The following is a 12,807-nucleotide window of genomic DNA, read 5'->3' as shown; positions in this document are numbered from 1 at the left end:
GAAAGGCAGGGAGTGAAAAAAAAAAAAAATGAGAGAGAGAGAGAGGGAGGGAGGCAGGCTGGGGGGTTGGGCTCCGAGCCTGAGAGAAAGCAGCAAGCGAATGTGTGTTGTATATGTCTCTATGTGTGTGTGTGTGTTTGTGCGAGTGTGTGCGCTCGCTCTGTTCCTTTCCTTTCTTTGTTTGACTACTGAGTGAGGGGAGAAAAAAAAAGAAGAAGAAGAAGGAAGAGAAGAAGCGAGACAGAATATAGGGAGAGAGAGAGGGGTGAGGAAGAGGAGCACAGGCAGAAGAGAAGAAGGGAAAAAAAAAACGAGAGTCACTTTTATTTTTTCAAAGAGGAGGAAAGACAAAGAGGATTTCTATTCTGGTTTCTTTTTTATTATTATTATTATTTGCAGGCTGTAGAATAAGAAATATATACACACACAACAACAATAACAGCAACTACAGCGGTGCACGCTTTTGACAACAGTGTCATATTCAGGAGCAGTGAGTGTTTTGTGTGCTGGCTCAGTGTGTGTTGTGTGTGTGTGTGTGTGCGCGCTGAGAGGAGGTGGGGGGAGGCAGCCTGTGCAGTTTAAAGGGAAAATACAAGGCGCACACAAAGCTGGGAGCGCAGGCAGCGAGGCAGGCAGCGAGGCTTAGGCAGCAGCAGCAGCAGCAGCAGAGAGGCGAGCGAAAAGGGACGGCGGTGGGGGAATCTGCTGAGCTGGCTGACGCGCTCACACCAAAACAAGCCTCTCTTTTTTTTGGATTTTACTCCACGGAGAGCCGGCGCCGCCGCGTCTTTCCTCTCCTCTCCTCTCCTCTCCCGGCTCCGCTCCGCCTGAGCCCCGGCCCCGGCCACGGTAAGACGCCGCCGCCGCCGCTGCTGCTTCCCACCCACAACCGCTCAGCTGTTCGACCGCTACCGCCGCCGCTCTGCAGACAAAAGCAGGGGAAGGAAAGTTGCGTGTGTGCGTGTGTGCAGATGGAGAGGAGCTAAAGCTAAAAGGCTGGAGCTAAAGCTAAAAGGCGTGAGGAATGCAGCACAAAGAGAGCTTGTGTGCTCCAGCTGGGGCTGTGTGTGTGTGTGTGTGTGTGTGTGTGTGTGTGTGTGTGTGTATGCGTGTATGTGTGTGTGTGTCTTTGTGGACGGGCTTGGATGTTTACGTCTCGGGGGCTACCCAAACTTTTGCATGAGAAGGATGCACCGAAATAGACAGGCGCAGGAGCCCTGAGCCTCTTTTTTTTATTTTTTAGTTTTTGTTGGAATAAAGATCCGCTGTGTTCCGGCCGGACGTGGAGAAGCTCGGGTCCGTAGCACGCGTGGAAGCAGGCGTCCGGGACATTTAACTCGGGGGTGGGTGAGAGGCAGGAGGAGAGGGTCTCATTCAGAGGACTTTAAAAGGTCCCGACGTGTTAGTTTAAAAAGCAGCGGCTTGTGTCACAGCGGGGGCACTGAGACGGCTCCACAGCTGCTGGCGCACCGGCGCAGAAAGCGTGACACAAAAGTAGGCGATTTAACTTCTTTACCTTTTATTTATTCCTGATTCCTGCACGTTTCTTCTTTTCTCAGCTAATTTAAAAAGGGCACAAAGCCTTTCCTCCAATCCACTCACCCCCCATCTCCTTCATCTTCATCCCCCCCTTCATGAAATAAGCAGGTGACCATACCTTAGATGAGTCTTGTGACTTTACCTCTTGTACACACATGCACAGATGCCGGCTCCCATTAGCTTTTTTTTTGCACCGCGTATCAGTTAAACACACACACACACACATGGAGCTTTAGTGTGCATGCTTGTGTCTGTTGTGTGTGTGTGTGTGTTGTCCTGTCCAGTCAAGTCCAGTCCAGTGGCGTCTGGTCTGCGGTGTGTAAATTTCTATATGTGTGTGTGTGTGTGTTAACATATGAAAGAGGTGGTATGAGCCGGCGTGTGTTTCCGTGTGCACGCTCCTCCCTGCACGACCGTGTGAGAAACTCAACACTTGTGCCGGCGTCTGCCTGGAGCTAATATTGGTGCCACTATGTGATTGTGCATGTGTGCGTGCATGTCAAAATTAAGCCCCCCCCCCTACACACAGACACACACACAGTTCAAACCAATAAAAACATTCCTGGAATTAAAGCCTCACTAGAAAGACATCTCCTGCGTACTACTGTAAACTGATCTCTAAACACACACACATATGTGTGTGTGTGTGTTTGTGTGTGTGTGTGTGTGTGTGTGTACCCGGCCTGCACATGCGCACGCACACATTTCCACACACAAGGCAGAATCTCTGTTACTATTCCCTTTTTTCGCTGCCCCCACCCTTCCTGTTTCCCCCCAGGGAATATCCTCCTTTTCTCTCTTTTCATTAGTCCATTACCCGTGGAAGTGGAGCATCTTCTGCTCTCTGACATTTTTCTTCCCGTTTTTATTTTTTTTTTCCCTTTTGTTTCTTTTCTTCTTCTTCTTCTTCATTTTATTTCTCCACCACTTCCTGTCCAGCTGCGATTATCCAGTAGTGGCGTGCCAGGCGCGGTTCAGCCAGGGTCGCCTGCTGCGGACTGGAATACATCATAGCCGAGCGCTCGCTATCTGACATAGCCTTGCCCAATTAGGAAATACTGTATACAGGAGACAGCCAGCGCTAATGCTGCGTTAATCTGTTTATAGTGTACTGCTGGTTTCCATACAGAACACAGAATATGATATAGCTTTTATATATTGCATTACGGCGTGGCAGTATCGATTACGCCCGGATGGATCACTTTTTGAAAGAGTTGTCTGTGTTTTGCAGAGTAACTCGGCATGAAATATGCTGCACAGTGAAGTGAGTGTGGAGACGTGGTGCAATGAGTGGATGTTATAAGAAGTATTCATGTGCTATAATGCACAGTGTCTGACACTTTAGCTAAAGTGTTTTATTTACTGTGTATTTCATGTAAATTTTTACTTCTACCTCATTCTTTTTCTTATTTTATGTTATTATTCTTATGTCTGTGTCTTGTTCATATACGTTCTTTCTTATCTCCCTGTGGGCATCAATAAAGCGATGTTGAATCTTGAACGAGAGCTCAGAGTGAAGTTGAACTTGTGGTATAAAGCCTACGTCTTCATCAGGGGGGCCGCAAAGTCTTTGGTTGATTTGACATTTTTTTTATATATATACATGCTTTTTTAAAAATTTCCCCCCACAAATTTAAACTTCTTTGAATGCACATCAACAAGAATCCACCATATTTTAGTGTGTTAGTATTTAGCTACGTTTAAAGTTAAAACTGTCAAGAAAATAGTCATATATATATAAAGTTGACAGATTGACAGTTTTCCCTGTAAGCTAGCTGAATGTTTTACTTACTTATGTAAGTTATATCTTACTATTGAATGTAAAATGATAATAATAATAATAATAATATATATGTATAAATAGCGCTAGTTTAATATAGAACACATATAGTAGGTAGCGGGTTCCTACTTCATCTCTCCATCAGTTTGGGCATGAAAAACGTTGCATACCCCTCATATAAACCCTCCTAGAAAAGACGACACTGTAGACATGGATTTTTTGCTTTCTTTCGTTCTTTCTTTCTACTTTTTGTTTTGTTTATTCCCTCTCCAGCTTGTTGGTTCAGACACACTAGCATAAAATTAACTAGCGGCATTTAACTCCAAACCGTGTCCTCATCTGAACACAAAGCAACGACTGCTTTAGCGAAAACAGTCCTCCAACCAGCAGGGGGCGCTGGTCTGTATTCAAACATAGAAACCCGATGAGCTATAAATTGTGTAATTGAACTGAGCCGGTCACACGGTGAAACATGCAGATCAGACGAAGATCAACTTCAAGTCTGGTCGTTCCTGAAAGATATTCACCGGTTGGGAGTATTGTGATGAAATGAGGAGAGTCGTCAGTGTGCGACGCCTTGACTTTGAGTAATCGCTAGTAGTCGTGTTATGGTGTAACGGGCTCCGGTGTCATTTTTAGGTGCAAAAATGAGATGCAACATAAAAACAATAATAATCGTAGTTAGATGTCAGGGGATGTGGTTTAATAGCATCCATAACGTGTCCAGACAGATTCCATTACTTTCTATGAAGGCTGTTGGGGGGTTTTTTTTGTGTTTTTTTTTTTTTTTCCTCTTGTGTCGGCTCCAGTTTTGCATAGTCATTAGTTGGGGGAGGGGTGACCCTGCCCAGCTGTGAGCGAGTGTGTGTGTGTGTGTGTTTTGCCGATGCAGATAAAATATGGGGATGTGGCCTGTGATGACAGTTGATTCTGGGGCTGTCTGTGTAGCAACAAGCCATTTCCTGCACTGAGAGCCATTAGGACGCCACCCACACCCCCCACCCTCACCCTCCCCTCACCCATCCACCCTTACCCTCCACCCTCCACCCTCCACCCCCACCCGTCTGTCTGTCACCCACCATGCTCCTCTTGTGTTCCTCTGCAGATGTGCACGGGAGAGGAGACGGGGAGGAGGAGTGTGCTTTTTGTGATTGAATTTGTGTGTGTGCACGCGCTGTGCCGCTACGCTCCTCTCCTCCCCCCCCCTCCCTCCGTCCCTCGTCAGCCCTCCTCCTCCTCCTCCTCGGCCCCAGGGCAGTCCCCCCACGGCTGAAGGGGGAGATTGTGCATTCATTGGAATGGAGGCTGAGATGGCAGGGGGGGAGGAGGGGGAGGAGGAGGAGAGTGATTGAGTGTGCTGCCTGGAGAAGAAGAAGAAGAAGGAAAAAAAAAAAAGGGGAGACAGAAAGAAAGAAGAGAGAGGAGAGGAGAGGGGGAGGGGCCGGCTGCCTTTAAAAAGCAGGGAGAAAAGGGGGGAGGGGGTTCAGGGGTGGAGGTGAGGGTAGCACGGCTGGATGGCTGGCGCCGTGGCTGGGTTTGTGTCTGTGGAGCGAGGGTCGGGAGCTGGGTTAATAACGGCTCATGTCGGGGTAACGAGAAGACGCGACGTTTGTCGCTGTGATTGTTAATAAATCCGACTGTTCTTCAGGAAAAGCTTGAATATCTGCTCCTCTGAGTTTCTGGTGTCATGTGGGGAAAATTTAAAAATTCAGCAAATCATCACTGGGCTACATTTTGACAAAAAAAAGAAAGCTGTTACTATGTGTTTTAAAACGCTTCATGCAAAGACTTCAGTCTTCTGCAGAGGTGCTGTTGGGGGACGGGGGAGGGGTCGCAAAATTTTTTGGTTGATTAGACATTTTTATGTATTTTTTAAAAAATTTTCCCCCACAAATTTAAACATTTTTGAATATGTATTAACATGAATTCAACATATTTTAGTAAAGAGACAATATATAAGACATATAGTAGGTAGGGGGGGTCCCAACTTGATCTCCACATTAGTTTGGGGGGGGGGTCTTCGGCTAGAAAAACGTTGAAGAGCCCTGGACTAGTCAGTAAAAATATGCGTCTCGGCTTTTTAGGTGCATTTAGTATTTTTGTTGGTTTATATGAATTTTACATTAACGTCCAGTGTTTGTTGCATTTGGAAAGAATCAGCCATGAACAGTGTGTATATTTGTGTATGTATATATTGTATATATATATGTGTGTGTGTGTGGTGGGTGGTACCATCTGGCTTCATACTGTCTCCAAAACAAGGGGAAACACGTACTGCATGTGCGTTTCAGAAAGTTTGCCGGTTCCTTTAGGATCCGAGCTCCGTGTCCGAAAGAGTCGGATGCATCGTCTACGACGGCGCTCAGTCGTACGTTCGCGGGGCAGTTCGTTAAGACGCAGAGGAATAAGGCTTAGGTGGTTAATTCTGTTACGCGGGGTCAAAGGGTTCGAGCAGCTTAGCCTCGGCCTTAAAGCTAATATCTGTCATAGTAATGAGCCCTGTGTAGGTAGCTGCACATGATTAGCTGAGGAGCAAGGCGAAGAGAGCGACCCAGACCTGATGAAAGACAGAGGAGAAGGCTGGCTGGCTGGCTGGCTGGCTGGCTGCTGGAAGGTTAGATCTGCAGCTCCCTTATTTTTCAGATTGGTCTGAACTGCAGCCAGACACCCAAGAAAAAGAGGCATCAGAGAGAGAGGAAAGAAGGAAAAAAGCACTGGAGATGAAAAGATGTCTGGGAGAGTGAAAGGAAAAATAGCCATGCTTGAGACGTTTTGAATGCTCTCTCACACACACACACACACAGACACACACAGACACACACAGACACACACTCTCAGGGCCTTTGGCAGAGGTGGTGTGCTGAGTGTGCACATGGCTTTCTTTGTGTGATGCAGAGGGACCGGGGGTTTGTTGATTTAAGGTAATGGCTTCCAGTTGTCTCCGTCGGGACGGGGCCGCGTCGCTGACGCTGGACGTAGACGGGACGTAGACGGGCGCACAAAAAAAAAAAACGCACCACGCACACCAGCAGACGCATAAGCACACACAGATAATGTGTGTGTGTGTCTGCACGTACGAGCCGTGGCTGCACGGTTGATCTTTATTAGTTTGCAAAGGTCAACGGTGGAACTGTGCGTATGTTTACGACGTCTCTTGCATAACGTGTGTAAAGGTTTGTAGATTGTTAGAGGTGCGCTCGCTCCGTAAACGAAGGACGCGGAGTTTCTTTAGAGTTCACGATGAAAGGGAGAGGAAACGTTAAGAAGAAGAAGTAGTCGGGTTGGAAGCTGTTTCTAAGCAACACTTGGACACAATCCGCACCGAGCACGTCTGAGGATACGTGAAGAAAAAAGGAAATAATATTAGCTCTGTTTGCGCTGGAGCTCGTCCTCCTCTTACAGTCTGAAACGTAAACCACACAAAAAAAATCTATAATGTAGACGTATACACACACACACACACACAGACACACAAACACATGACAGTCAGCCCCTGCCCTCTGCTTTTACTGCCTTCTGTAATTGCACGCAACACACATCCAGCTCCTTTGAAGCTGTCTTTCTCTCAGACTGTTCTTTATTTTTCCCTTGTATTTGTTTATTTGTGGTGTTTCTCACCGAGTGATGTGGTCCAGCGCAGCGTCTTATTGTGTGTGAGTTTGCTTCTACTCTGTGCATGCGAGTTTGGAGGAAAGCTGAAGTGTTTGTTAGTACGCGCAGGTTCGTCCATTCTTTACGGATAATGTGAAAGCTCCTGTAATAGTTCGGTGATTTCACTCTTAAAAACTATGTTTTGTTGACTGTGAGGGCGACGTCGGAGACCGGGCACCGACGCTCTCTGGTATTTGTAGTTTTTTTTTGTAACGTCTTCGCTTCGAGTGCGTACTCGCGCGCTCCACAACCTCTGAGGAATCTCACCTGTGTTTTTTCTCTGCAGCCCGAACTCGTTCTGTTCAGAACAAACCAGTGATACAGGTTCATCAGTCATCGGGTTAGTGCTGGTTAGTCTGCGGGTGTTTGTTAACAACACACACACACACACACACACACACACACACCGGCTGTAACATGTGAGCGACCCTGCGCTGACCTCCATTGATCCAGCGGATTGACAGTAATGCATTAACCTGATTATGTTTCCATGGAGACGGGGGATTAATAAGAGGGGAAAAGGAGCGAGGTTTGCGTCTGAAGGTTTTTTCTGCCGGCTGTAATCAAATGATCAGCTCGGACGGGGAGCTGTCCTCTGCTGTCCCCGTCCTGTCCCCGTCCTGTCCCGTGTCCTCACCAGCTCCGTCTTTGTCTTGTGCGTCTTTAACCCAGTTCCACACTGAACCCTGACCCCCCCTCCTCTCTCTCTTACGTAACTTACTGTGATAAGCGCTTTTATTCGTCCCACTCCACTTATCCTCAACACTTGAACCGCACTCTTTTAATTTATTTATTATAATTATTAAGATCTGTTTTGAAACTAGGCTCATTTTTGTGGCAGGTGTGAGAAATCAAAGCTGTGTGCGTCTGCGTTTACGAGGATATCGGTGTCTTTGCCCGAGTGTGTCTGGAGGGCAACGGGTTCACTGTGACCTTTATGGGTCTGTCTCTGCCCCCAGACCGGTAACATAATCCGTCTCAAGCTCTGGTCCTTCGTCCCTCCTCGGTCTGTCTGCACCACATCACGTCCCCCCTGTCCGTCCACTTCAACTTGCACGTCGCTGTCAATCAGAACTCGGAGCAAACATCTGCATGGATTTGGTTGTAGAGATGAGAGGAGGCAGATTGTGTTATCAGTGTGTGTGTGTGTGTGTTTAGAGGCGGGTGTCAGTGATGTTGTAATTGATTTCCTGTGTTTCCTTTGTTTGACTAGTGTCAGGTATCTGGACGCGCGCTGCAAGCTGCTCATATTGTCATATTATAGGACACGGTGCAGATTGTCTCCTGCATGCGAGCGTGTTGGGTGGGGCAGGAGGGGGAGGAGGGGGGAGGAGGGGGAGGGGGGTCACGAGACAGCCTCAGTCTGTCCCACAGGATTTCTATCACTCATGTATAGAATTACAAGCTTCACTGTGTGAGTGTGCTCTGTCTTTTCCCCGTCAGATGGTCAGCACAGCGTTCTCTGTTCACTGTTCTCCAGAAACAAAAAAACAAAAAATATATTAGGAGTCGTAGAAAATCGGACGTATGGGAGTGGAGGAGCTTTTAATAGGAGGCGGTTAAGAAATTAAAAACTCCTACTCTCATGGGCTTGGGGCCATAGGCAGACGTGTAGGTGGTTTTAATGCACTCCGCCCTCCCGCTGACCGCCGCTGCACAATATTCCCCCTACATTTTTCAGGCTCAGATCGACTCCTCTCAGTCTGTTTAGAAGTTTTTTTTTTTTTTTTTTTTTTTTAAGGCTGCCTCTGTGCAGCGTGTGATGTTTGGCCAGTGTGTTTGTAGTTTCCAGGATCCTCGTGTGCTGTATCCAGTGGCCATATGGCACCTATATTAGCCCACAGTGTAAACACAGCTGGCTGCCTCCCGTGGCTGCACGGGCGAACAGCACTCTGCTAGCATGAGCTGCTAGCGCACGGGTGTAGCTATTAGGCAGGATGGGGTTCACGGTGTTATTTGTGAGGCTGATATCTACACTATTAGTGATGGTAAGCGGGCGATTATTAAGTCTCTTAGCAGCTGCTCATGTTACATCACTGCAGGCAGTTGATATATAAAAAAAAATTTAAAAAAATATCTGAACGTGAACGTGTATTCCCTCTTGTTTTAATTAAAAACTAGAAAGTGTAAGTTGTTTGGGAAGTGTTAAAGGCGCGGCGTTGGATAAAGCTCTTTATCAAAAGGCGGATGCACAGTCAGAATCCTAGACACAAAGACGGAGATAAAGAGAAGAGGCGAGAGCCGGCGCCGAACACTGCACATCATAAATAAAATGTCAGAAACACTGGTGCATGCTAGCCAGTGCTCAGGGTAGCGTGAAATCTGCTCTCGCCCCCTCCTTTCTTATCTCCCCTCCCTATCACACTCCCTCTCTCGCTCTTTGTGCATGTGTGTGTGTGTGTGTGTGTGTGTGCAGGGTAATTGAGGTGTGTGACCTTGCTGTAGGCCTGGCAGGTGTAGTGCAGGGGATGAGGAGGGAGAGGGAAGGATGGATGGAGGGTTCTGCTGTTACATGTAGCATATATGTGTACGTTGATTCTGTAGTGGGAGAATAAATTGTGTGTGTGTGTGTGTGTGTTTGTGTGGGTGGAAGCACATTCTTGTGCTGTGTGCATGCGACGTGGAGATCAGCTCATGCGTGCGCGTGGGTGTTTGTGTTGCCGAGCAGACGAGGAGGCACATACATTTTTCTTTACGCTGCCGTGTGTGTGTTTGTGCGTCTGAGCATTTTTTCTTCTTTTTCAAACCTCACCCTGGAACTGTAACGCGTCGGTGTAATTACTGCACACGCACGCACGGCGCGGATGATTGGTAGCTCCTCGTCCCGCTCAACTCGCATCACTGTCATTAAGACTACATTTCCTATACTCCCCGTTGCGCGCCGCCGCAAAGGCGATTGTGTTTCTCCCCAGAGTTTTCCCCCCCGTTTGCTCGGAATAAGCGCCGCTGGAGTCGGGTTTCCCTCGTATCCTGTCTGCTGCCGGCACGTAAAGATGAATCCTCTAAACCTAACGCCGCCGCCTTTTGTTTCTGTGCTGTGAGGCAGCTCAGCTCCTGAGCCGACGACACGAGGCCGACGCTTTTACTGTGGGACTTTTTGAGTTTAGCAAAGCTGACGGGCGTCGTAGTTGATCACGTTTTGTCTGTTTTCCACCACATTGCATTTTTATGGAAGGATTCTTCTAAATATTATATGAACAGCTGAGTGAATTAAAATTGAAAGTTCGTTATAAATATAGGAAGAGGAAGAAGGACACAATTTGGAGCAGGTCATGTGATTTGGATTCACACTTCCTTTATTCTTCTAAGATGTGACCATAATGAACATAAAGAAGCTCCGGTCCTTTTATTAGACGTCTTTAGGAGCCGATGGAAGCGCGACTTCCGTGCGAAATCCGTCTGCTCAGCAGAAAATCGAAGCGCCTTTACTTTAAATGTGCAGTAAGATGCTGAAACCACCTTTAAAAGCTGCACGGGGGACGATACCATCTCGTTTCCTTGAATGGAGCCGCCTCTCGCAGCCGCTGTGCAGTTTGCATCAGACGTTATAAGGTGATAAATTAATGCTAAAGAAAAGGAAAAAGGAAGGAAGGCACCGTAACAAGCGTCATGTCCTCCTCCGAGCAGCTCATACACCGAGCCCTTCCTCCTCCTCCTCCTCCTCCTCCTCTCTGCTCTCTGCACAGTAGCACAGTGCATCTGTGTCATGTCACTGGGTTCTTGCGTCCCAGAGTAACCCCCCCTCCCCCTCTCCTCCCCCAATCCTCCCACCCTCCCATCCCAGCGCAGTCTTTCTCCTCTCTCTCTCTGTCATCCCCGATCTCTTCATCTTCTCTCCCTCCACCTCCTCTTCTCCTCCCTCTGCCTTCTCCTGGAGAACTCTCTCCTCTCCTCTCCTCTGCTCTGCTCTGCTCTGCCTGTCTCTTCCCTCTATATTTAATGTGTGTCACACTTTTAATATCTCTCCCTCTCCCTCACCCCATCGTGCAGCGCACACACACACACACAGATGCACGACGCTGCTCTCTCTCATGAAGCATACACAAACATAAAACTGTCTCGGTGCATACATTAATAGACCCAAGCTCCTTAGCTGACTGCTGCATGCATAATCTATCTGCTCATACAGAATGTGAGCGGATAGATTACCGAGGTGTGTGTGTGTGTGTGTGTGTGTGTGTGTGTGTGTGTGTGTGTGTGTGTGTGTGTGTGTGTTTGAGGCCCTTGGCTCCTCCCCCTCCCCCCTCCCTCCCCCCCTCCGTAGAGAGAGAGAGAGAGAGAGAGACAGGTGTGGACCAGATTGAGTTCCGCCTCATTTCCTCTGCCCTGTGCAGCTGGTCAAGGACACATTTACACACACAAACACTGGCATGTTCGACACATGGTTATGCACACACGCACACGCGCTCGACGTAAGGACGGAGGCACACAAAACCCCGGCAGAGACGCAATTCACATCCAAACGCAGCATTAGCATAAACTGGCGCGCGTTCACACGACTTCCTGCGCTTGGATTCCTACGGAGGAGCGACGATTACAACGAGCCCGGCGCTTCCAAGGAGACGCCGACAGATGTGCGAACGTCGGAGATCCGCTACCCAGTGCATGTTATATTCATACTGGATCCGCCGCACGCGGGGCACGCTGCCATATTTATAAGAGCCTTTGATAATTAATGGCCGACATGACAGTGTTCGTACTGGCCGTCCGTGTTTCATGTCGCTATTAAATCTTTTAACCGCGGAGAGAAACGACGGCCGTGAAAACGACACTTCACTAAGTACGATGTTGATGTCAGTGCAGAATTTTACATGAGTCGGGAGAGCCGGCCTGTTACCAAACTGTTACATTCCCCAAATAGATGCGGGGAGCTGCGTTAAAAAAAAACCAGGCCGCCGGCCTGTGAAGTCCGGGTTCGCCCAAAAACCCAAACAACTAACAAAGAGCAGATCAGAACGAGCCAAATAAACGTCTTTACAGCGAAGATTAAGCAGCTCACGGGCACCGCCTGCTCCTCCTCTCCCGGCCTTGTACTCAGACCCCGATGACCCGAGTGGAGACGTCCGTGCTCGGTCACCCCCCCCCCTCCCACCGCCTCCCGGTCCGAAGGGCAGCACCTGGCGATGGTGGAGGGAGGAGGCAAAACAAAACCCTGCGATAAACATGCCAGTTCATCCGGTTGGGGACGGTGAGGCCGAGGATGTGAAACGTCGCTCAGCCGTGTCGTGCAGTACATTTAAACAGAGCTTCACTCTGTTCCGTTCTGTTCTGCCGTCTGCCTCCGTGCTTCACTTACACGCTTTGTTAGAGGCCTCACACAGTAAACTCTAAACCTGGGAGAGACTCGCCCACACCTACACCAACACTGTCAACAATCTGTACGCTACGCTATGCTACGCCACGCCGCGTGTTATTACTGTACGATTGTACATGGATTATAGTGTGTGTGTGTGTGTGTTTGCCCGTCTGCTGTGGCTCCTGAACCAGGACAGGAAGTGTTGGGGACACAGTGTCTGGCAGCCAAACCTCCTCTTTAAACACCCAAACACCGACACGCCGCCTTTAAGACGGAGCCTATAGGAGGACGCTTAGCATGCTAGGTCCACGTGTATACATTATGGGGGTGCGTGCTTACTCTCTGGTGAAAGTGATCGAGTGCTTGTCATATTGTAAGCGCACATGCGAGTGTGTGTGTGAGCCTTTGTGTGTGTGGTCCTGTGAAGAAGAAGAAGAAGAAGAAGAAGAAGTTATGAATGGCCATGTGGGGATCACATGTGCCACATTTGGATAAAGAGGTCTTTGTGAGGAGATGCAGAAGATGCAACTCATGTCACACA

General features: G+C 48.4%; 1 protein-coding gene across 1 annotated transcript in view; it reads left to right on the top strand.

Moving 5' to 3' along the window:
• Positions 1 to 318: 318 nt before the first annotated feature.
• The window catches only part of kdm6ba (lysine (K)-specific demethylase 6B, a), a 47,228-nt gene continuing 34,739 nt past the window's right edge, over positions 319 to 12,807 (top strand). The window contains exon 1 of the mRNA XM_047602113.1: positions 319 to 849. The gene's annotated coding sequence lies outside the window, so the exon portion shown is untranslated. The remainder of the gene's footprint in view (positions 850 to 12,807) is intronic.

Source organism: Mugil cephalus, chromosome 1 (assembly GCF_022458985.1).
Source record: "Mugil cephalus isolate CIBA_MC_2020 chromosome 1, CIBA_Mcephalus_1.1, whole genome shotgun sequence".
Classification (NCBI taxonomy): Eukaryota; Metazoa; Chordata; class Actinopteri; order Mugiliformes; family Mugilidae; genus Mugil; species Mugil cephalus.
The sequence above is the reverse complement of the archived record's forward strand: the minus strand, read 5'-3'. Positions and strand labels throughout refer to the sequence as shown.